The sequence below is a fragment of the Rattus norvegicus genome, chromosome 1 (assembly GCF_036323735.1).
Source record: "Rattus norvegicus strain BN/NHsdMcwi chromosome 1, GRCr8, whole genome shotgun sequence".
Lineage (NCBI taxonomy): Eukaryota > Metazoa > Chordata > Mammalia > Rodentia > Muridae > Rattus > Rattus norvegicus.
In genome coordinates this window covers 112,578,935-112,604,380 of record NC_086019.1, presented here as the reverse complement: position 1 = coordinate 112,604,380, position 25,446 = coordinate 112,578,935, and the positions used below count along the sequence as shown (strand labels likewise).

Below are 25,446 nucleotides of genomic sequence, written 5' to 3'. Positions count from 1 at the left end.
GTTCAGCGCTTCATGCTCAGTTCCCTTCACTAGCCTATGTCTCTGACCTGCAATGGTTCCTACCTCTAGCTGATATATTAGACAGCTTCCACAAAACCTGTGTTCTAGTGTGGCAGCTTTTGCCCATCTTGCCCATAAGAACTAGAGTTATAGAGTTATGAATATGATATGTGGTTAAATTTGGCTGCATGTAAACTACGTTAATCCTCTAAGTCTTCATAGGCACAATTAACAATAACTGACAAAAATGCTTCTCTTAGAAATTAATTTCTGCTTAATAGAACCACTGGTAATGCTAATAAAACTTTTACAGCATCAAGGGCTGGAGAGATGGCTCAGTTATTAAAAGCATGTGCTTGTCTTGTAGAAGACCTGAAGTAAAATTCCTGCACCCACATTGTCAGTTTACAACCACTTATAAATACAGCTCCATGGGGAGCCTAATGCTCTTCTCCTCTAAAGATATCTGTGTTCATAGGTGATTGCCCACTGACATACACACATGAACATGGCTGAAAAATAAAAATAAAAATAAAAATAAACCTTTAGCAGGTTACATATATCAAAGTATTAATGAGAACCTGAGTTTGGTTTAAAAATAATTATATTTCTATGATAATTCCAGGAACTTTAAAAATCTTTTTGTACATTTGACTATTTTTCCATCATATAGGTTTATTTTATCTTTAGGCACTGAAGACATTTTATATTTTGATGACCCTAATTGAGACAATTTGAACTATATATCTTGTTCCATACTGTAAGCAATCTGAGGTCATTCATATATAACCATATTTACATTAAATATTCCTTTTTTCATCTTTATTAACTTGAGTATTTCTTATTTACATTTCGATTGTTATTCCCCTTCCCGGTTAAATTGTCTCAAAAAAGTGCTAGCATGGTGCATGTGTAAGGGGTTGTGTGTGTAGTGGTCACTGAATTTAAGTCCAAAAATAGAACAACAGTCAGAAAGATAGCATTTGTGACTCCCATACAGGAGTTTCCCTTGAAGACAAAGGCAAGGTATTATATAGTGTTAACATAAAGCAATGTGATTCACACGGTTAGGCCTCATTTAAAAAAGACAGAGAGAGGGGGGAAGAGGAGGGAGAGAAGAAAGGAGAGAGGAGGAAGAGAAAGAAAAAAAACAAATGGCTAGAAATTTAAATACTCTATAAAAATCCTTAGCTGATGAATAGACATGGAAATGTACACACACACACACACACACACACACACACACACACACAATATTCAGCTGGAAGCACTATAAAAGTGTATATTGAATTTTATAAAGGAGACCCAGAAACAGAGATCTCATGTTCTCTCTCTTATGCAGTTTCTAGTTCTAAATCTTTTGATGAGACTATATAAGTCAGAGTAACAGCAGAAAATTTGAAACTCAGACATGACTATGGGTCATAGAGCTAGAGAATAGTATACCAGATACAGACAACTTGAAGATGGAAATTTGGAAAAACAGTAGTTGGTGTTATTTGTAGAAGGAAAGGGGGGAGTAATCCAAGGGGAGTGGGAGGAAAGAAAACTGTTCATGGGGAATCACATGGCTTTCTATTCACCTGAAATTACATATAATATAATAAATATAATACAATTAAAAAATGGCTCTCAGATACATAAATTTCATGAGTGAGAGTATACTTCTAAATCTAAGACAGTGAGAAGAAATGAGATTTAAATTATATTTAGTTTCATGAAAATAATGCATTTATATATTACATACACATTTTAAACTTTATATCTATCACATGATAGATATTTGTATTAATATATATAATATATATAAATAATGTATTATATCAAACACATATTTGTGATATATAATGACTATAATAAATATATCATATATATACATATGTCAATGTTCATGTATATATGCACACACACATGTATATCATACACAAATATATAACATGTATTATATATACATCTATGATAGATATTATATATTTTATGTTATACATGTAGCATGATATGAACATAAAAACATAATGTTTAATTTAATATTATATAATAAATATTACATATAGGAAATGCTACACATAAGATATATACTATTATGCTTTAAAATATATAATAATCTATATATTTTATCTATATCTCTCTACATAGACATATAGTTACATAAGTAATATATATATAATTTTATATATGGTGTGTTTTATACCATATATGTCACATATGCAATATATAATATACTATATTATACATATTAAATTATTTGTGATTTGTAATACATTAAATATTATATACTATAAATATGTGATTAACAGTCTGGAGGTTCCTCAGAAAATTGGACATTGAACTGCCTGAGGATCCAGCTATACCTCTCTTGGGCATATACCCAAAAGATGCCTCAACATATAAAAGAGACACGTGCTCCACTATGTTCATCGCAGCCTTATTTATAATAGCCAAAAAATGGAAAGAACCCAGATGCCCTTCAACAGAGGAATGGATACAGAAAATGTGGTACATCTACACAATGGAATATTACTCAGCTATCAAAAACAATGAGTTTATGAAATTCGTAGGCAAATGGTTGGAACTGGAAAATATCATCCTGAGTGAGCTAACCCAATCACAGAAAGACATACATGGTATGCACTCATTGATAAGTGGCTATTAGCCCAAATGCTTGAATTACCCTAGATCCCTAGAACAAACGAAACTCAAGACGGATGATCAAAATGTGAATGCTTCACTCCTTCTTTAAATGAGGAAAAAGAATACCCTTGGCAGGGAAGGGAGAGGCAAAGATTAAAACAGAGACTGAAGGAACACCCATTCAGAGCCTGCCCCACATGTGGCCCATACATATACAGCCACCCAATTAGACAAGATGGATGAAGCAAAGAAGTGCAGACCGACAGGAGCCGGATGTAGATCACTCCTGAGAGACACAGCCAGAATACAGCAAATACAGAGGCGAATGCCAGCAGCAAACCACTGAACTGAGAATAGGTCCCCTGTTGAAGGAATCAGAGAAAGAACTGGAAGAGCTTGAAGGGGCTCGAGACCCCATATGTACAACAATGCCAAGCAACCAGAGCTTCCAGGGACTAAGCCACTACCTAAGGACTATACATGGACTGACCCTGGACTCTGACCCCATAGGTAGCAATGAATATCCTAGTAAGAGCACCAGTGGAAGGGGAAGCCCTGGGTCCTGCTAAGACTGAACCCCCAGTGAACTAGTCTATGGGGGGAGGGCGGCAATGGGGGGAGGGTTGGGAGGGGAACACCCATAAGGAAGGGGAGGGGGGAGGGGGATGTTTGCCCGGAAACCGGGAAAGGGAATAACATTCGAAATGTATATAAGAAATACTCAAGTTAATAAAAAAATAAATAAATAAATAAAAATAAAATAAATATGTGATTAAATATCATTTATATTAAAGTATATCATATATAATATAGAGTTTAAGTAAAATATTTATATTAAAATTATTTACATCATATATAAAACAATATATTGTATATTTGATACATAAATATTATATATGTAAGTATGGTAGATAATGGGAGAGTCGACATCCAAGATATCTGTATAGATGTAATTATTGATATTGTTACTAATGTAATGTTGCTAAAATAAATTTTGCTCTTGTTATAACATATGTTTCATAATTACACATGAATACACATATATACAAAAACATACATGATTTTTGATGTGATATATTGACATATAGTAGGAGACATACCAACCAAGAACTTTCAAGAAGTCAAATGCAGTGACTCCAAATGGTCAGTGGCCTCAGTAATGTAACTGAGAAGATGAAGGTGCCTAGCTTGAACTTGTCTGCCTCAAAATTACTCTTCATTTCTGGTCTTTCTCATGATACATGTTTCTCCTTCTTTTGTTTTGTGACTCCATCATACTGAGTGTCTTTTAATATATGTTGTGGCATGTCTGAATAAGTGTAACCATTCTCAGAGGCTGCATCTCTTATCTGCTTACTAGTATACAAAAATTACTAGGTTATCTTCCTGACATCTATTCTCCACACACATGGTGTCACACACATGGTGCAACCTCTGATGATTCTGTAGGTAGTATTGCCTTCAGACCGGTTCCATATTCATCATCTTATGGTGATGGTGTTGGGCAGGGTTATTGTTATCAGCTCTGGTCTCTTTTAAGACGGGTGAGTTTGTGGTATTGCTACTCAGTGACAGGAGCCTACCTCTGCTTTCATGCAATTCTTCCATATCTTGTCTGACTTCTTGTGAGCTATTTGTGGAAATTTGGGGAGATAGTTTGTTTATTTATTTATTTATTTATTTATTTATTTATTTATTTATTTATTGCTGCTTTGCTTTATGTCCACATATAGTTTTAATTTTCTAGCTGATTTTATATTTTTGACTCTATGTAAATGCTTTTTAACTGTTTCTTTTACTAGTTTTCTTGGTCAGTCAGCTCACAGCCAGCATGAACAATAAGTCAAGAATTTTTACCGCTCCACTATCTGCTTTCTGAAAATCTCCATAAAATTTTTAATTTTCTTTTTGGAGAACAAGCGAATGCAATAGTTAAGTCACATTCAGTCACATGTTAATACCACCATCTTGCTCCCCCTCTCCAGTTCCTAAGATGCATTGTGTGACTATAATTTTACTTTTTGAAAATCATCTTGAGAACAAGGTGTCTATCATAAGAACATTTGGAGTTTTAAACCCGTAGTTAAAGTCAATGGTTTTACATGTACATGAAGCTCAAAGATAAATTTTGATTTGTTTTTATGGATAATTATGCAGTAAATGCTATTAGGTGTGTATTATGTTACATTTCTGGTGGAGGGGTGTGATAAAAGTGACTTTTGTCCTGAACTATGGTATTGATGACACATCAAAGAAACAATCAATAATAAAGAAACTCAGATTGCTGAACTAGAATGCATTGGAGTTCCTTACATGAGTATGAATTAGTACCAACAGAATAGCCACATTTGTAAATATTCACAGAATTCACAGAAACCCTATTCTGGGAACCCACTGCACAGTTTGCAACCAGCTACCCTGAATCCTCTCGTCTTTTATAACCATTTTCTGTGAATACGTCCTCCAGGACTGGTTCCTGATTCACACAAATTCCTTCTGAGTTTGAGTAACTTCTAGTACTTCTCCATTTAGGAGGAAACTCTTCCGAGGACATAGCTATCGAGCAAACCAAAGAGTTTGTGTATAAACAAGATGATGATAAATGTGAATAAGAATCTCAAAAGTATTTTGAAAAATATGGACATATGAGAGGTAAATATGTGAGTACACACCGCAAAAAATGAAAAATTGTTGATGGTGTTGAGGACATTACAGAAGGTGCCCACCGTGCACCACAACAGAAGTACACACTGAAGTTATAAACATGATGCTAAGAAATAAGTCCCCAAATTATATTTAAAATTATTACACTTATCTTCAAAATACTATTTCTGGATATGTGATTTGTTGGCAGAGAAGAATATATACAAATAAAATAAGAGCAGAAGAGATATGAATTTTTTTAACCCATATAACATGAATGGCGCATGATGCTTAAGTTCGATAGATGTACTGAAGTCAGGCTCAAACGAGGCAATATAGCCAAGATATAAACTTATGTATCTGAGCTCTGTGCTGTGTCTAAGATGGAAATGTATCTTTTATTTGGCAAATTTAATTGGTGTTTCAGAGGCTTTTGGTTGAATAAACTCACCCTGCTCTTTCTGAACTTTTGTTTTCTGGGTAAACTCAGGGCTTCTGGCCCAATATCTGCTCCAAGCAGACTGATTCAATCTGGATTCTCTTGGCTTCTTATGGAACTCCTCTGCTTGACTTAACTCTGCTTAACTCTGGCAATCTGTTCTATTCTTATGGCTCCTTCTCATCCTCTGGCTTATTCTGTCTTTTTGTGTTTATGGTTTTTTATTTGGCACTTGTCTGAGTAAAGCTGTCTAATTAAAACACAGGCACACACATACACACACACACACACACACACACACACACACACACACACACACACACACACACACACTCCCAATGCTGCTCTCATGTATTTACTCTTTCATATCTGTTCTTAGGACAGTTAGGTGTATCCTATCTCTGGCTCAGTCTGTCAACTCTTTCTCTGATTCATTATCACTTTGTCTGTCCCACAATTAGAAGTCAATCTCAAACATACATGCTTCCTTCTACAAACTAACCTTACCTTTATTGTTAGGGATTAAAAGTGTGCATTTGGTATTCTAGTCAGATTACATAGATCTTAAGGGTTTTTGGCTAGGATCCTTTGCCACAGCAAGCATATCACTGGAATAAAATACCTCTATACTAAGAACACTTTCAAAGAGGTCACCACAGAAAATTATAACACAGAGATATTTACATAAAAATTCAAAATAATTGCAAAACTACAGTTATGAAGTACTTCATTAAATAAATCAGAAGTGCATTCTTTGTTTCTCTTTTTGTTGCCTGAAGAGAACCCTCCCACACCAAAGACCCTAGGACATAAGGGTGAAGGTTTCAGGTAGGCATCAGCTCAACTTCACTTTCAATAAACTCTGTAGGTCTTGTGTTAGGCAAATGAACTGCACTTTCAGTTGACAGAGGGTAAACAGTTGTCTTAGCCACAGCCTGGGTTGCTTATGTTATAAGACCCTGACTGTCAGTCAGTGGCACTTAACTTCATGGCATCCCCAGAGAGGCACCAAGACACAGATCGATGCAAAAGCAAGAGTTTTATTTTGTGGCACATTGGGGTCAACAGAGGAATGGATACAGAAATTGTGGTACATCAACACAATGGAGTACTATTCAGCTTGTAAAAACAATGACTTGATGAAATTCATAGGAAATTAAAGAAACTAGAAAATATCATCCTGAGTGATGTAACCCAATCACAAAAAACACACACAAGGTACACACTCATTGATAAGTAGATATCAGCCCAAAAGCTTGGATCACCCAAGATACAATCCATAAACCACATGAAGCTCAAGTAAAGGATGACCAAAGTGTGGATGCTTCAGTCCTTTGTAGAAGGGGGAACAAAAATATTCATAGGAGGGGATATGGAGACCAAGTTTAGAGCAGAAACTGAAGGAATGGCCACTCAGAGCCTGTCCCACCTGGGGATCTGGCTCATACACATATAGCTACTAAACCCAGACAATATTGCTGATGCCAAGAAGTGCAGGCTGACAAGAGCCTGATATAGGTGTCTCCTTAGCTGCTTTGCCAGAGCATGACACATACAGAAGTGAATGCTTGCAACAACCATTGACCTGAGAACAGGGTCCTGATTGGAGGACTTAGAGAAAAGTTGAAGGAGCTGAAGAGGTTTGCAACCCCATAAGAACAACAATAACAATCATGCAGAGCTGCCCAGGACTAAACCACCATCCAAAGTGTACACACAGACAGACCCATAGCTTTTTAGGGGGACAGATTACATCTGCAAGGTTACAGTTCAAACTTACTGGCTAAGCATATTGACCTTTAATGAGAAGATCATGACAAGCATTTGAACATTATCTGAAACTCTGCAGACAGTCAGGAGACTGTCAGTAAATTCTGTGGTTTTTCAAGAATGCTCCTGCTACTTCAAAGAACTGTAAGTAGAGAATAAAACTTGGCCTAGCCTTGACCTGAGGCAGGTGGGTGTAAGGCAAGTGAAAGCTCCTATTGTTCTTCATTGTTTAATCACGAGCTGGCCTTATCCAACATAAAGCCATATACAGCAAACCAGTTGCTAACATTAAACTAAATGGAGAGGAACTTGAAGCAATCCCACTAAAATCAGGGACTAGACAAGGCTGCCCACTCTCTCCCTACTTATTCAATATAGTTCTTGAAGTTCTAGCCAGAGCAATCAGACAACAAAAGGAGGTCAAGGGGATACAGATCGGAAAAGAAGAAGTCAAAATATCACTATTTGCAGATGATATGATAGTTTATTTAAGTGATCCCAAAAGTTCCACCAGAGAACTACTAAAGCTGATAAACAACTTCAGCAAAGTGGCTGGGTATAAAATTAACCCAACATCTCAAATGAATGCAACTCAGTCCCTTTACTGGAAGCCTCTCTTGCTGACAAGAGATGGCCAGTTGAGACTTTGTATCTCCCATCATTGTTCCTCACTAGAAATGCCTTCCTTCGATTTAAAGTCTTCCACTGCACTAGGTTTCCATATCATGCCTCAAATGCACTGCAATTCTAGTTATCTCTCCCAGGATCCTCTCCCTCTAACCTCTCTCCCATCCCACTCCTCACCTGATGCATTCATTTTCTTCCCACAGGTCACCAGACCACCTGTAAAATCTATTCTATCTCCCACTTCCTTGGACCATGTGTCCTTCCTAGTTCATTTCTCTATACTCAATCTCTGGGTGTATGAAATGCAGGTTGGTTATTATCATTTATCAACTAATATTCACATGTAAGTGAGTATATATAGTATATTTCTGGGTCTTATTTATGTCACTCAGGATGCTGTTTTTTTCTTTTTCCATCCATTTGCCTGCAAATACCATGCTGTGATTTAAAAAACAAACAGACATACAAAACCACAGCTAATCCTTCTCTATCCAAATCTATCACATTTGCCACTAAGGAGCTTTCCAATACAGGACACAATGCTTTGTTCCTTGAAAACTGCCCAGTGACATTGAATGGAGAACTTTCAAAAGGAAAGCCTTTGTTCAGCCTAGTGGTTTTCAAGAATGTTCCTGCTCCTACTGAAAGACCCCCTCCCCCCTGAAAGGAAAACTATACACAACTATAAAAGTAAAAAAACTAAGTTTTAAAATTCACAGGCTCAGAGCTGAAACAGGCCCGGGCGAGCCCAGGCACGCCCAAGGCCCTGTGGGGCCTGCCCCGCAGTTAAAACGGACAGACCACAAAGATAAGGAAGAAGGAATGCAGAACCAGCCCCAGGTATCGGAACTGACTCATAGGCCATCTGGCAGTAAGGGATAAGCCCCTAGTCCCTGACATTCCGGACGCCTCAGCCTGCATGTAAACCATGCATCCGGGCCTCATTTGAATCCACCAATCAAGTCCCTGTAACCATGCATCTGCTTCTGTATGCCTGCTTCTGCTCCCCAGAACCCTATAAAAACCCGTCCCCAGTCTTGCTGGGCGCACCAGTCCTTCCGAGCTGACTGAGACGCCCGCAATACTGTGTACCTGGACAATAAACCCTCTTGCTAATTGCATCTGGTGGTCTCGGCCTGGTCATTGGGCTTGGGGATCTCCTTCCTGAAGGAAGATTCTCTATGAGGGTCTTTCACTACTTAGAACTGTGATTAAAGAAACCAACCTCTACTCCACTTCTTGGGGATTTGAATGAGAATGGCCCTACAGACTTACATATTTGCATTCTTAGTCACCAGAAATGAAGTGTTTGGGAAAGGATAGAAGTTATAGCCCTGTTTAGATTATAGTGCCTATTGAAAGAAGTATGTCACTAGGGATGTCAATTGGAGGAAGTGGGTCACTGGGAGACTGGGAGTGCCTATTGGAGGAGGTAGGTCATTGGGATGACTATTGAGTAAGTGTTTCACTGTGTTTGGTTTTGAGGTTCAAGATACCACTAACAGGACCAGTCTGTCTGTCTGTCTCTCTGTCTCTGTCTCTCTCTGTCTCTCTGTCTCTCTGTCTGCCTGCCTCTCTCTCTCTCTCTCTCTCCCTCCCTCCCTCCCTGCCTCATTTCTTCACTATGAAAAGCTCTTACATGACATCATAGATTCATTGTGTAAAACCACAGCAAAGCCCCAATTAAATGCTTCCTGTTTAAAGAATTGCCTTGATCATGATAGTTCTTCACAGCAATAAATAGTAACTAAGACACCTGCTGAGGACATGTCCATGAATATAACATATACCAATATTATCAGTTGAAATATGTAATTACATTTCAATGATACATGACTTTAATAATGACCACAGGTAGGTAACACGTGACACTCTTTCTGAACTAAGAGTCTTAGAAATAGTCATCATCTTCTCTGGGTTGTATGCTTTCAGCTGCCCACATTGCAGCCAGGAAGGGCTGTTTTTGCCTTCCATTCTAGCTTGTTTTGTACTCTGTCCCTTTTAAAACATGGTTTCTGAGATTATGATTGACTTTAATGTGCCTTATGACATCATTTTCCCTCTTAGCCAATCAGCACCTAGTAGAATCTTAAGGTTACCATGGAGCTGAGTAAATAATTCTGGCTCAGTGTTTAGCTGATCTGCTTCAATGCACACGTGATTTTTTCTTGTGAAACCCAATAACCCATTTTCTTATCCCTTTATCCAGAACCTATACCTCTATGAATATTCCCGCCTCCACAGTGTTAGGAAGGAAAAGAAACTAACATGTTTATTTAGTAGGACAGTATTGCAAATTGGGAAACATCAAAATAAGGTGAGATTGAGGAGAAAGTACTGAGAGACAAGATGGTGCCCTATCCATTGTCTTGGCTCTGACATTTCCAAGGGTTGGAACTTTGGACTGAGCATTTACTTGCTCTCTAGGGAATTTTGTCTTTAGGATAGAGAAGGAAACCAGATAGTTTGTGGACTATTTCAACGGATGTAGAGAGAGAACTGGATATAGACACATGAGTTCTGAGGGCCAAGATGCTTATCTTTTGTTGACTGCCTCCACAGAAATTTCCACAATAGTACTTCACAGTTGGGGCTATTCAAGAGTAATGTTGAGTTGAAATTCAATAAGACATCTGCCACTATTCAAGCAGCAGCTAAGATTGACTATACTTTGCCACCTGTGTAGATGTACATTTCTCCTCGATGGTTGTGAACAGTTGTGCTCTCCCTGTTTCACACACTGGATTAAAGATGGGTACCTTACTGATGGAGAAGGTTGAAACTTAGTTTTGGTAAATGGCTTACAGATTACGACACATACTGACTGACAGTAAAAACAAAGTCCTAATGTGATTAGTTAGGATACGGTGGCATTTACCTGTAATGTCAGCTCTTGGAACCTGGAGGCATGAAATCCAAGAACATCAGAGTCTCTGTTGTACAGTACTTTCAGAAGAGCCAATCTGGGTGTATAAGGCAATTACTCAAGAAATAAAGTGAAACAAAAAATTTAAAAATTAGCATTCCTGGTTTTAGAAAACTGCCTAAACACCACTAAGTTAGAAGGGGGGCGGGGATCACTGGCAGTAAGAAACCTAATGCTCTTGAGACCTTAAGTTATGGGTCATTTATCAAAAAGTCAGACCAACTGTACCTGGAGAACTTGAAGAAAATTAAAATACATGATGCAGGGGATGGAGAGGAGAGAGTATAGAAGCACAGGCAAAAGGTAAACATAGAACACAGAAGAGTTAACCATGTAAACCAGAGAGCTCAGCAGAGAATACTGAAGTCAGACAAATGACATTAAAAAAATTAAAAGGACACACTGGATAGAAATTGTTCAGCACTTAGCAACAGAGAAGGATTTAGTGAACATATAGGTCAATAGACCAATAGACCACGAAGGAACCTGAGGCTGGGACAGGGTGAGAATTGCAGGACAAGCTTATCAGCACCTTTGGTTTTTAAATTTTGTCTTCTGCATCCTTAAACACTGGTGATGCTTGACAATTACGAAAACGAGTATTCGATGAATACACTGTGGTACTAATTCTTAGTGCAGTGTCTGGGCTCAGCAGTGCAACTCTAGCACCCAAGTGGCTGAGGTAGAAGGACTGGTGCTGGTTCATCACAACTCTACGATGAATTATGAATTACAGGTCAGTTCTGGCCATGAAGTCAAAATTAGTACACATACAAAAAGAAAAATAGAATTCTTTCTGAGCACATGTTGTTGACATGTCCCAAAGGGCTGAGATTACTGGGGCTTTTCTTTCCCTCTGACCTTCAGAGAGGGCATGAACAGGAGAAATCATTGTGACCTAGTCTCTCTGTGATTGGACTTTAAGCTAAAGCTCATTTCCCAGCTTCACAGTCATTTACTTCACAAGACAGAGTTTGACCTTTGCAACCATAAAGAATTATAAAGCTACAAAGCAATGACAGGAATTCAGTAAGACTCAGTTGTACATCTCTAATTTATCTGAGTTCCCCCCTACCAAGAAATTCTGGAGCTAGGATTACTAGTACAGCTTTATGATATTAGTCTACCTCCTAGCTAGTCCACACCTGACTCATCCTGGGGTCCTTATGATGAGGACGAAACTAGTCAGACACATGTGGTCTTTTGTTCATGAAATCTGACAGTGTCCTTAACTCTCTGATTCTTAAAACTGTTTTCATATTACATACCTCATAAAGTATGATAAGGAAAGACATTTAAACATTCCTTCCTTGAGTTTTGTCATATATTTTGAGAAAACCCGACAGAGTGGAAGCATGAGCAAAAGTACTGAACTAGAATTTGGTGGCCTAGCATCAGTTTTGGCCCTGATATATTTGACCTTATGATTCTGGGCAGAGAATTTTCTTTTCCACTAACTGGATCTTCACATTCCACAGTGGAAATGTGAAGGCTGGTATCTGGGCTCACTTGGAGGTTGGGTGTTTAGGAAAGCACAGTGTAGAGAAACCACCCAATTGGTCTATGAGATGATGTTCAGAGAAGCAGACAGAGAGCTGGGGTGTACACAGGAACTCTTAGAGCCAAGATGTCTTACTGTGGCAACCATCCTCCACCCACTTTCCACATTAGCATCTGAATGTTAGCACTGTTCAAAGATAGTGTTGGGAAGTGAGGAAAAGCTGCTGCTAAATCTGCCAACCTTCCATGAACAGGGATGTCCTAGCTGAAGTCTCTGGACAGGCAGCTATTTCCTACTCAGGAATGAGATTATAACTCTCATCAACCTTGGGTTTATGGTGTGAATGGAACCTTTAGAACAGATCAATGGGACTGGGTATCATGCCTAGGACCCAGGGACAGTTGTGTTCATGCTGTGGTCCCCCAGACTTTGTAAAAGTAATTTCAGAACCAGGATTCCTTGTTCAGATGTGCTTTCTGAGCACTTGGTGGCCATGGAGATTCAGGCTTTTAATCCTGCAGTTCGGTGAGTGAAGCAGAATGGTAGCCACAACCTGCATTGTCCATTGATACACTCAAAATTTTCATTGAAAAATAGGCTTAAGCCAATGTTTTCTTTTTTCTATAGGAATTATTAATGGAGATTCAAGATGGCACACCAGGCATTACTTTAGCAATGCACACATTAAAATTAATTAACAATCATTCACAGAGAAGCAAAGGATCTCCTTTCCTAACTACTTCTTTATCTTATCTTGTGACAGGAGGGAACCTTTTGATACCTAGGCACTCCCAACAACAGAGTCTAGGTAATAAAGGACCTGCCTCTGCTGGAGCAACAAATGTGGTATGTCTCAATGCAGTTATGAATAAAGATAATATGCATGAAATTATATGAAGGAAATTTAAAATCTCAGTGTCTTTTTCTGTGTTTAGACTAATGTGTGTGTGTTTGTTTGTGTGTGTGTGTGTGTGTGTGTGTGTGTGTGTGTGTGTGTGTCTGTTGGAGAGCTGGAATGGCAGCATGGCAGAAGATGTGTTTAGACATTTCCCTGTCTCTTATGTCTTAAAACATTCATAGACATGGTGATGTCTCTCTCCCTCCAAACAAGCGGTTCCAAATATTAAGTGCTCTTGGGCAGAACATTGAAATCAACAATAATTCTTCCTTGGCCATGTACATGAGTCTGAGGAAAAACCTCATCAAAATGGCAGCCAAGCAGGATAAATGAGGAGAAGAAGAAACAACCTTTGTGCTATATCATAAATTTCTAACATGAGAAACCTGCAGTTTCTCTCTCCTTTCCTGGGACTGTTTACTAACTGATCCTGCTTTTCTATATAGGTTCTTTCCTTGGTGACACCTATGGAACTTTAGGATGTAAACTTGTACTCTGATTTCCGGCAATACACACATATGCTTTTCCTTGCAATCCAAAGACATGAGGACCAAAGATGCTGATATCAAAAATAAGGAATTTCACTAGTAGTATACTTGTTCGTAAGCCTTGTTCACACATAGTACAGCTCCCAGGGAAAGAAAGGGTGGCAGAAAAGAAGGGTGTATCTGAACTGGTGAGTATTTAGACCTCCAAATCTACTCTCAGACAGATACAGGATTGTCCCTGATGGGTGGAAAAGCCTCTTCAAAATGGCAGCCGATCAGGATAAATCTGGACAAGACATAGCAGCCTTTGTGCTATATCATAAATTTCTAATGTGAGAAAACTGCAGTTTCTATCTCCTTTCCTGGGACTCTTCACTGGCTCATCCTGCTTTTCTACATATGGTTCTCTTCTTTTCTGACAGCTATGAAACTTGAGGATGTGCAGTCCAAAGATAAGAGGACCGTAGGGGATGATATCACAAATAAAGAATTTCACTAGTAGTACACTCAGTTCTTAAGCCTTGTGCACACATAGTAAAGCTCACAGGGTAAGAAAAGATGGCAGAGAAGCAGGGTGTATCTGAACTGGTGAGTATTTAGACCTTCTAATGTGCTCTCAGTCAGATACAGGATTGTCTCTGTTGAGTGGCCAAGCATATTGAGTTGTATGGGGGAGAGGTACGAATTCCTGTAGCTATACAATCACCAGATGGTGGACCACCTCGGGTCAGTGTAGTTAAGCACAGCTTGGCTTCCACAAACTGTTCATTATATTGGGTAGGCAGAAGAAAAAAGAAATTACAGAGTTGTTCCCTGGAAAAAGCCTATATAGCCTCAGTGACAAGGGTGATTTGCCTTTGAATAACAGAATAATAGAAAATGTCACACCAATCATGAATGGCCCTGAGTTTGGTCAAATAGTACATATGGAGTTGCCCATGACCGTTAGGTACTCAGAGACTGGGGAAGAAGTGAGGAGTTTTCTGGACATGACTTGATCTTTAGAAGACTGTGTGCGCATCACCTTCCTCTTTCACAGAGGAAAAAGCTCTGATTTACAGATGAGCTCAGGTACCACAGTTTGCATTATCATTGTTGTTCAACTCCTAGAACTGCAATGGTCCATTGCTGGTTTTCATTAAAGTGCAGGCATTCTCCTAAGATCAAACACACACACACACACACACACACACACACACACACACACACACACACTAGAGTATGGTACTAAGAAGATTGAGACCAAATTCTTCTGAAGATAGATAGATATACAGAAACTGAGTAAGGAGGAAATAGTGGTTTTCCACCACACCAGGGATACAGAACCTAGGCTACGTGCCAGATCTGAACAGAACTACACTTGGGTAATGTCTATACTAACAAGACTTTTCTTCCAAGAATTGAAGTATTGATCCAAATCCCTTTGCCTTCCTGCAGAAGAATAAAGAAAAGGACTAGCCCAGAAAGCAGCCTTCTGGGAGGACATAATGGAAATCCTGCTGAGGGCTGGATTTTTAAGTGGGCTTCCTTTCCTTTTGCTCAACCTGGAGCACCATTACCATCAAAAAAATCTTTGCCATATTCACTATCAAAAAGAACCTTCATTCCACCATCAGCATCTTCAGGAAAAGAAGCCTATGATGAAGCAACCCCAAGAACATCAGCATCTGCCAGGGAGGCTGCAAAAACTGTCATCAAGGAAAGGCCAGGTGAGTCACCACAGGTTTCTGACTTGGAGAAGCCTGGTATAGAAGTGGTTCCACTGCATCTGGGTCAACCACACAGGAGTGAGACTGAAGCTCAAAAATAATGTAAGGTAAAGTTGTCTAAAGTCTGGAGCACTGAGCCCCACGTAGAACATTTGTGGATCTGTTAATCACCTGCCATGTTCTCAGACTTCTCCTGTGCTGAGTGGTGTCTTTTTTTTTCCGTTTCTTTTTCTTTTTCTTTTATTTCTTTTTCTTTTTTTTTTCTTTTTTTGTCTTGCCAACTTGACTGCCTTGATGTTGGCTTGTGAAGACATCAATATTTCTGGATGTGTCTGTCTTTCGATTGTGAAGAAATTTCTAAGCTTGTGCAGTTCTAAGGCCACAAAAGGTCTTCCTCATCCATACAATATAGCATGGCTAAAGACAGACTTGGTGGTCTGACCTTGAGATCAGACTCTGTGTATATGTTTGTCCTGTCTGCAACATTTTAATACTTGATGGGGTTTCTCACAGCCTCATAGCACCTGGGAAAATGTTCCACATTCCCACAGCAGGTTTTCTTCAAGGTGGATACTATGGAATGCTTGGAGTTTGGCTCATTCTATGTCTGGAAATCACAGACCCTGTAACTCACTTGTGTGGGGCTGAGTTTAAGACAATACTCAGAAGTACATAGGACAACACAAGTCTAGACCTCAGAGTCCACAGCCAAAAATCTAGAGATGGGAACTAAGAAGAGAGAAGACATGTCTGTGCCAGGGGAGACACAGCAAAGTTTTCCATTGCTCTGGCTGTTTAGCTTACAGGACACTTATGGTGCTCACCAGAGTTAGGAGAGGACGTTGCCCAATGACTCTAAGCAGATACAGAGAAATTTTACAATCAGCTGACAGTTGCATCCAGAAATATTGCTCAATCTACAAAAACTGACAATAAAATCCATGGCCACATCTCCCAGGAACCATGATCCAAAACTTGGAGAAAGAAACTACCTACCCATTATAGGAAGGGGTTGAAGGAGAGAATCTCAATAACTTTGCACTTCTCTCCTAAGCTACCGGACTGAGTTCTCACTCAGGGGCACCAGGTCCTGTCACTTCAGACTTTTTTCTCTTTTGAATTACAGGTAAGACCAGGAGAGGCCTGCAACAGGTGGTCCTCCCTCAGGATTTATGTGAGAAATTCCTTGCTTCAGCAATGAAGAACACTAAGGAAGGTATTGAGACATGTGGGGTGTCATGTGAACTCCTGGTAAATATATAAACATTTCTTATTCGAGGCACTTTTTTCCCTCTTGCCTTTCCATGACTCTCAGGGAACATATCGAGGCTGTCTATCTATACATATAACCCTCCAGAAGGAGCTATGAGTGACAAACCCTGTCAACCTTGAATTTGATGACTTTGTATGTGGTTGCTTCTCAGAATCTTTGAATTCAAAAATTTGGGCCAATGCTATAGTTAGAAATGTTCTTTTCAGTTGGGGATCATGCCAGTAATTCCAATCATTGGCATATTGAGGCTAGAGGCTTCTTACAAGATAAAATCAGACTCACAGAGTGCTATAAAGCCTTAAAGAAAAGAATGCAGACCAAAAAGCAGAGAAGCAGACAGTCAGGTATAAGGCAGGGAAAAGTCTTGTTGTCAGTTGTGAAAAGAAAAGGATGACTGAATTGTTTTTGGTTCCTGGTCTGATTACCTAATCTGGTTAACCTTGGAATGTAAATTTTCTTGCCACCTCTGGAATTCTAAGAAGACCTGCAGACTGACTCAGGGAAGAGAATAGGTTCAGGAGGTGTCAAGATGGACATCTCAGGTTCTACTCAACATCTGTTCCTTTATACTGTACCTCAGCAAAAGGGAAGACCATCCAAGGTCTTAAAGTACCAAAGGGAGAAAAAACACTGAGATTCATACCCTGGTGTGGGCTGGGACTTCATGAGTGTTATGAGTGGGTCTGAATTGTGACAAGTTGTTATCTCTTGACAGGTTGGAGAAGGGTATCAAGTGATGATCATTCTAATTCCTGACCAGGAAGTAGGCCCAGATTACTGTTTTGCTGAAAATGAGGAGGAGTTTTTTCATCCAAGAAGAACTGGGCCTCCTTACATTCGGGTGGATTCATGTAAGCAAATATACCTTCATGACTGAGGGTCCCTCTTGTCTGTCTCTTAGAAAAATCCTGATTAAATCTTGCTCTAAATAGAGTCAATCCATTCCAGATCATCTCTGAACACAGTCAATAGTGTGCAGTTCGAGTCAATAGAGAATTTCCTAGTACTTTTACAGGTCCTTTTATTTTACACCTTTGAAGTAATTCTCCAAAGTTACAGTTCCATGTGTGTCTGCGAGGAGAGTTGTAGGTTGCCAAGGTGTATGAGAATGATATATATAGACCATATGCCTAAAAGGTGTAGAAATAAAATTTAAATAATCAAGGGAGTCCTTTCTGATGAGTGTAGCTTTTTTTTAATTTATGAAGAAGTACTTTGTTTCTGCATACCCAAAATCTTCTACATGCAAGGTATTCAAGTGTTTGTACCTGTCCAGTACACTTCTGTTGATTTTCAAGGGAACACTTTAACTTGCCTAGGGAGTCTTTTAAAGTGTTCTCTCATTTTTAAAGACTGGAGCTCAAAAAACATACAACATTTTTTGTAATGTGACAAGTATAAGCCCAAACCAGGTTATTTATTTGTAGCTTTTGTGAGATCACATATACTTCTAGACAGACCTTAGGAAGGCACTCTCCTGGGACTTCATGATCTTCATCCTGGTTGCATAAATTTTTGTGCTATCCCTAACTGAATAATATACTTTGCCCAATGGAAATTTGGTGTTTGTGTCTTGGGACACAAAAGGGAGATCACAAAGAAATTGTGCACCAAGTCAAATGAGGCAAATATTCTTCAGCATGGAAATAGAGGTCAATATGGGTAGCAGAGAAAGAACTATAATGCAGTGATTTAGTATGACTTGGGAAGAGGGACATAAAGTGTTCATGGGGGAGGGGACAGTGTTGCAGAGAGATACACTGTGTTCCTGTATCAGTGAGCATTGCTGTTGACTGGGATTTGTGGATTCTTTAGAAAAGAATGCCTAGGGTGGGAGATATGGCTCAGCGGTTAAGAGCACCGAACTGCTCTTCCAGAGGTCCTGAGTTCAATCCCGAGCAACCACATGGTGGCTCCCAACCATCTGTAATGGGATCCGATGTCCTATTCTTGTGTATCTGAAGACAGCTACAGTGTACTCATATAAATAAAATATAAAGAAAAAAAAAGAATGCCTAATATGTGCTAAAATCACTTATGAGAACCATGCCATCCATTGTCTTGTATGGGCAGGAAAATAGTGGTAATTTTGAGTAGAGGGAAAACTCTTTGGGTTATTCTGAGCAAAAAATTATGTGACCAAAGCCATACTCTAGAAGTTAAAATTAAGGAGCTACCAAGCTACTTGTGAAGGGAAGGTCAGGTAAGTTTTAGAAGCTGATACTACAGACTGATGATAAGGGGGGTAATAGCTGTGTGGTCAGAAGGGTGGTTTTTGGGGAATTTCAGAGATCTAGGGAATGGGCATAGTGGTTGAAGGATCGCTGACAGGGCAGGATTTCAGCTGTACTTATGGAAGTGACAGTGATGCTCTCATAAACACGAGTCATGTTTTTAGAGGAGGACTGAGTTTGGAAGTAGGGTTCAGTCTTAGAGTGAGGAATTTAAGGCATCGTAGAGATATTAGACATTATCATTGGGAAGATGTTGTGGGAGGCCAGGAGAGGGAAATTGTACACTTATATGTGATGATGGCTCAAGAACCCAGGGAAATTGGAAGAGCTAGCTGCAAGAGAAATAATTCCCTGGCAGATGAGGAGGTATAATGAGGCAAGCAGGGAACAGCGTGGGAATGAAGAAGCGAGAAGGCTGCAGTATATCTAGAAATGAGGGTCACAGAAGCCACACAGCACGGACCCTGGAAAAAAGCATTCAGGATGGAACTCAGGGACAGCCTCCAGCAGGAAGAGCATACAAATCTCCTACAGAAGTTCAGAGGATATTGGATTCATGAGTTTTAAGCCATGGAGGGCAGAGACTGCAGAGGTGAAGAAAATCAAAAAGAGCTGGGTTCCTCCTGGAACCCTAGCATTAAGTAGGATGAGACTGCTGGGTGGAGACATATGCTAACAACCAGAGCTAACCTTAATAGTGTGCCTTGAATCGAAAGGTCACTGTTGAGTCTGCCATGAATGTCATACTGAGGCTTGCATCTAGGCACTAGTTTCTATGGCAATTTGAAGTGCAGATGAATTCTTTGGGAATGGGTTAACAGAGTGCTGATATGCAGGAACTCTGAAATGGTTTGGACATGGTTTGTTCTTGGTTTTTGTTTTCTTTGACTTCACTTTAGTTTTTTAAATGCTAGATATTTTAAATTATAATTTACTTGTAAGTGTACATACACGAACTGTGTTGTTTAATGGCTTATGAAGGAAATATTTACAACGGAGAGAAAGCAAAAAGAACTTGCCAGGAGTCTGCTCCAAATTTCTCAATTTCCTCCTCTGATATCAAACCCCTTCTTGATCTCCCCATCTCTTCCTTGATTTCTTTAGAGTTCCCATTTTACATGCACCCCACTTCCATGGTAACAGTGCTTCAAGTGCAATGGGTAGAGATGTAACTTTTACAACTGGCTTACATGGCTTATCATCTGCAAGATTCATCCCCACTCATGCATGCAGTTGCATGATGGGTTTTTACATTTGGTGATCCACTGAAGATTGGAAGGGAAGGGAAGGAGAGGAAAGAAGCATAATATTATCACATCACGGTAGTACAGTACCACATCAGAAGAAAAGAAGTGGTTCTTCTTCTTCATATAAGGAGATAACCCATGGATCTCAGAGGAAGGAGTGAAGGTAGATAGCTGAAGACCCAGAGAGATTGTTGAACCAATGTTTGTAGTAGTTATCAGAAATATTTTTTGAAGAAGAAATCAGTCTGATGTTGGCAGGAGGGAAGCAGAGTGTCGCATCCACCTCATCCGGCAAGGGAGACGCAACACCGTCGGATCCTTGTCAACAGCCTTTATTGCAGGACACCTTCATTGCTGATACGGGGACCTCGAGCTGCAAAAGCGCTCGCCTTATATACCCAACAGTATGCTGATAATCCTTCAGGGATTGGCGGGGCACGGGTCATCCCACTATCACCCCACTCTCATCCCACTATCACCCCACTACTTGTCCTCCAGGGATTGGCGGAGAATGAATCACCTCACTAGCATGGTACCGCCCCCTCATTAGCATATTACTGGCCAACTGACACCAGGTGCAAAACCTGTGCATGCACAGTACCGTTGTTCACCACTGGAGGGCGCCCTACAGCAGAGGTTGTTTAAAAGCTGAAGGACAAAATTGAAAAGGTTGCTGTCTAGACATCAGGTTTAACTAGGCATGGATGAATAAAAGCATCTTGTCTTCAGAAAGTGGCAACCTAAATGTAACTGTATTAGTTTGAATACTTCTGGCCCAGGCAATGGCAATATTCAGGAGTATGGCCTTGTTGGAGGTAGTGTGTCACTTTGGGGATGAGCTTTGAGACCCTCCTTGCTGCCTGTGAGATAGTATTTTCCTGTGTGCTTTTCAAAAAGAGGTAGAAGTCTCAGCTCATCCAGTGTCATGGCTGCCTGGATGCTGTCATGATTTCTGATATGATGGTATAGCCTGAACCTTAGGATGATAAGCTAGCTCCAATTACATCTTGTCCTTTATGAGTTGCCTTGGTCATAGTATTGCTTCACAAGAATGGAAACATTACCTAAAGTCAGTGAAAATACTCAGTTCATTTTGAAATTTATGAGTTTGGAAGACAAAACAGATGGTTCTCTCTTCCTTCTCCACATGATGTGTATCTGCATGGTACGATTTTGGAAATCACAGAGAGAACAGTTGTTAATGTTCCTTGGGTCTCCCTTCCTTGGTGGATTATACATAATTGGCAGATATAGCTTGGAATTCTTGGCGTTTTTTTGTCTTCTCAACCCATCCAACCTAAACAGACTTCTTATAAAGTGTAGACCTACATACACATTTTGAATACTGAAAGATGCTCCCTGAATTCCTAGCTGTGGTCTGTGCCCCCAAGTACAAACAGTAAGTATATGAGATTCAGGTCTGGAAGGTACAAGAACAAAATCATCAATGGCTCAAAACTATTTAAAAACTAACTATGTATACAATGCCTTAACTGGCTGCTAAAAAAGCCTTCCTTTAAGGGGCGTATTCTAGTGATCATCAGCTGCTGTTAAAAGATATGATGACACCACTGCTAGTTTTCTAAGAACACCTCTCAAGAAGTGACCTGAAGAGGCAGAGATTCAAGAAATTCCACAGGAAACACTGTGTAAGAGTTTCATGTCTTTTCATTCCCAATGCCATGTTAAACTGAATTCTTCAGCAGGGGTAGTGTTGAGCAAGCACTGAACCATCCTGCTTTCTCTTATAATAATTTTTGTACACTTAATGTGCTATAGGAACAAGATGATCCTGGTTTAAGAATTTTGTCCCTTTTTCCTAACATTGATTGATTAAAATAGACCTAACTCATAGCTAGGTTCTACTTAATAGTTATTTCTACTATTGAGTTCCTCTGCTCACTTAGGATACTGTGTAAGAAAGAGATCCAGAGAGTGTGTGACAGACAGAGCCGAATGTACACAGAACGGGACAAGAGGAGGACATGTGGAAGAGAAAGTGGAGGTAGAGAAGGGGGAGGAGAAGGAGGAGGAGGAACAGAAAAGGAAAGTAAAATTAAATAAATAAATGAATAAATAAATAAATAAATAAATAAATAAGGAAAGGAAGTGGAGTTACCAAATAAAAGAAAGGACAAAAAATATGAAAGAGGGGGCAGTTAAAACTAGGAAAGAGATAACAAGGTCAAGGATGAGGACAAATATGACAAAGATGACTAGCAGTAGGAGAAGGAGGTCCACAAATTCTAAAAGACTCCTGTGACTCCTAGAGCACTGTGTAGAGAAGATGAGAGGAGAGATGTCAAGAGGAGAGTGGAGAAGAGATGGTGAAAAAAAGACCTGAGGGATCTAAGAAAAGAGAAGGGAGAAGAGGAAAGAGGAAAGAAATAGTGAAAGAAGTGAGGAAGGTGGAGAGTAAGGTAGAGGAGAGAGAGGGAGGATAATTGGACTTGGAGTCAGAGCTGTGTGACTGAAAGTCTGGTTTTTCTCATTTCAGAATTGGAATTTTCACATTGGCACCTACTGGACTAAAAGAAAATATCCCATTGTCCACTGAGGGGGTTCCATTCCCACAAACAGGACACAGGTCTCTTTTGTGTACGTATCTTCATACAAAATATCAAGACTGTGTTCTCAGTCAGGACATGGTGCTGACTGGGTTTATCATTTTTTTCTTACAGATCTGGCCGTTCATCCTCATCACTCACCTTTCTAAAAATTCCATAATAACCAAATATTTAGGAAGCAGGCAGGAAGTGGACATAAGTTTTCTCATATTTGAAATCTGGTCATTCACTGTCTCTGGGGGTGCTAATCTTTTCTCTCCCTTTGTTCTGATATCTGGGTATACTGATACTCTCTGGAGAAGATAAAGGAAGTAGGATTTGGGTGTACCTCAGGGTCAGAGTGTGAGAGCAGCATGCTTGAGGTTCTGAACTCCCTCCTCAATAATATGAGGAAAAAAGTAGCAGACAAGTATAGAATCCAGTAGCTCATTCAATGTTACTGTGTTTTTCATCTTTTCATCTTGTCAGTTACTAGGTTTCAATCAGCAATATGAATGCAAAAGAAAAAGCCATGTAAGATTGATAAAATATGTAAATTTAATTCTGGAATTTTGCCTGGAAAAGTATGGTTGTCACCTGCCTAGAGAGCTGGTTCCTTCTCCCATGTTGTGTTCTGTGATAACACACTTAAGAACAGATCTCAGTGTGTCAGATCAGCCACAGATCAGCAAGATTCTATCACTTTATTGCATTTCACCCAGGACTCTTCCACTGACTTTGATTCAGAGGAAATGCAGCAACATAGTGAAAGAACTAGAACGTGGGTCAGACTAATAATTCCAAGAGTTCTTTCTCTCTCAATCTCTCTCTCTCTCTCTCTCTCTCGCTCGCTCTCTCTCTCGCTCTCTCTCTCTCTCGCTCTCTCTCTCTCTGAGTGTATGCATGTGTGTGTGTGCATGTGTATTTGCTATGTGTGTGTACACAATTGTATTATATGTGTTATAATAAATGTGTATGTGTATTTATACTATTTATACATAATTTTCTTTATACTCCTGATCATAACAATATGACATAATAAAATTTAAGTTCTCTTTTGTAAAACATATCTATTTTCTTTATTTTTACTTCTATACCTTCATCGTGCAGTTTTTTTAAAAAACATACCATTTTCACTTTAACCTGGTATTTCTGTGGATTTGTGCATATGGACTCAGTGCCTGTTATAGTGAGAAGAGTTTTTCAGATGCACTAGATCTGGAGTCAGGTCATTGTGCAGTGCCTGCTTCCCAGGAAAAGCAGTGGATACTGTTACACAGTGAATCATCTCTCCAGATCCCCATTGTGTATTCTCAAAGATCAAAAGCAGATAATGGTTTTCACTTGAATGTGAGGAGGAAATTTCTAACAGATTTGTCCCAAAATACATAGCTCCAACTTAGGTCATAATAATATTAACGTACTGGGATGTTGAAAGAGATTTTTAAAAATGCCTAGAACCCCAATTCCAAAGTTCCCAGTTGGAAAGACCCTTTCTCATTTGGCCAATGTAAAACATAACTGCAATGCCAGTAGTTGGACAGTTACAGCAGGTGAATCATGAGTGAGCCCATCTGACACTATATAATTAAACTGTGTCAGACTGATTAATTCTTATGTCTTTGTATGCCATATTTGATCATTCTCTCAAAGCCTATTAGATCACTTTTCACATCTGATTTACATCATGGCTCCAATACTACACTGGACTTAATGGTCCTTTTAATAAAGCCATATTTCTCACTTGACTCTGGAAAATATGTGTCAAGATACATGGTGAGACAAGAACTAAGCAGGTGCACTGGGACCTGTAGCTGCCACCAACATTCCAATCTCAGCTCTAGGCTGAGAACTACTGTACTACAATGAGCTTCTTAAATTAGAGCCTGGGAACATGACTCAGTAGGGAGAGTGCTCCTGTTTTATGCACTGTATTCAATTCCCAGCACATCTGGAATCTGCAATGGTGAAGTTTGCTTATAACAGAGCACTGGGAAACAAGTGTCAGTAGGATTAGCTCAAGATACTCCTGTCCTATCTAGGATGTATGGTATATCCTAGTTCACATAAGACTCTCCTTTGGAATAATATGAAAAGTATAAGTGTTTTCAAAATGGGAGTTTTTCATAACTTATCATTTCCTTTTCTCTAATTTCAGGACTGTTTCCATGTCACCATCCAGAATACTATGGTGACTATCACAGTTTTGAACCAGTGGAAGGGAAAGCCCTTGGTCCTGTCAGGATTGAACCCCCAGAGAACGTGATTGTTTGGGGGAGGGTGGTAATAGGGGGAGGATGGGGAGGGGAACACCCATATAGAAGGGGAGGGGGAGGGGTTAGGGGGATGTTGGCCTGGAAACCAGGAAGGAGAATAGCAATTGAAATGTAAATAAGAAATACTCAAGTTAATAAAGATGAAAAAAAAAGAAATGAATCGAATCCCACAGACTTTCATCAGTAGGAATGTGTGTGTGTGTGTGTGTGTGTGTGTGTGTTTGTGTGTGCATGTATG

The 25,446-nt window shown here is 39.5% G+C and overlaps 1 long non-coding RNA gene across 1 annotated transcript; it reads left to right on the top strand.

Annotated features, from left to right (window-relative positions):
• Positions 1-3,547: 3,547 nt before the first annotated feature.
• On the top strand, positions 3,548-25,212 carry LOC108349461 (uncharacterized). Its single transcript, XR_005499084.2, has 4 exons — positions 3,548-15,632; positions 16,759-17,756; positions 22,884-22,984; positions 25,091-25,212. It is a non-coding gene; the product is annotated as an uncharacterized LOC108349461 (long non-coding RNA).
• Positions 25,213-25,446: the final 234 nt, after the last annotated feature.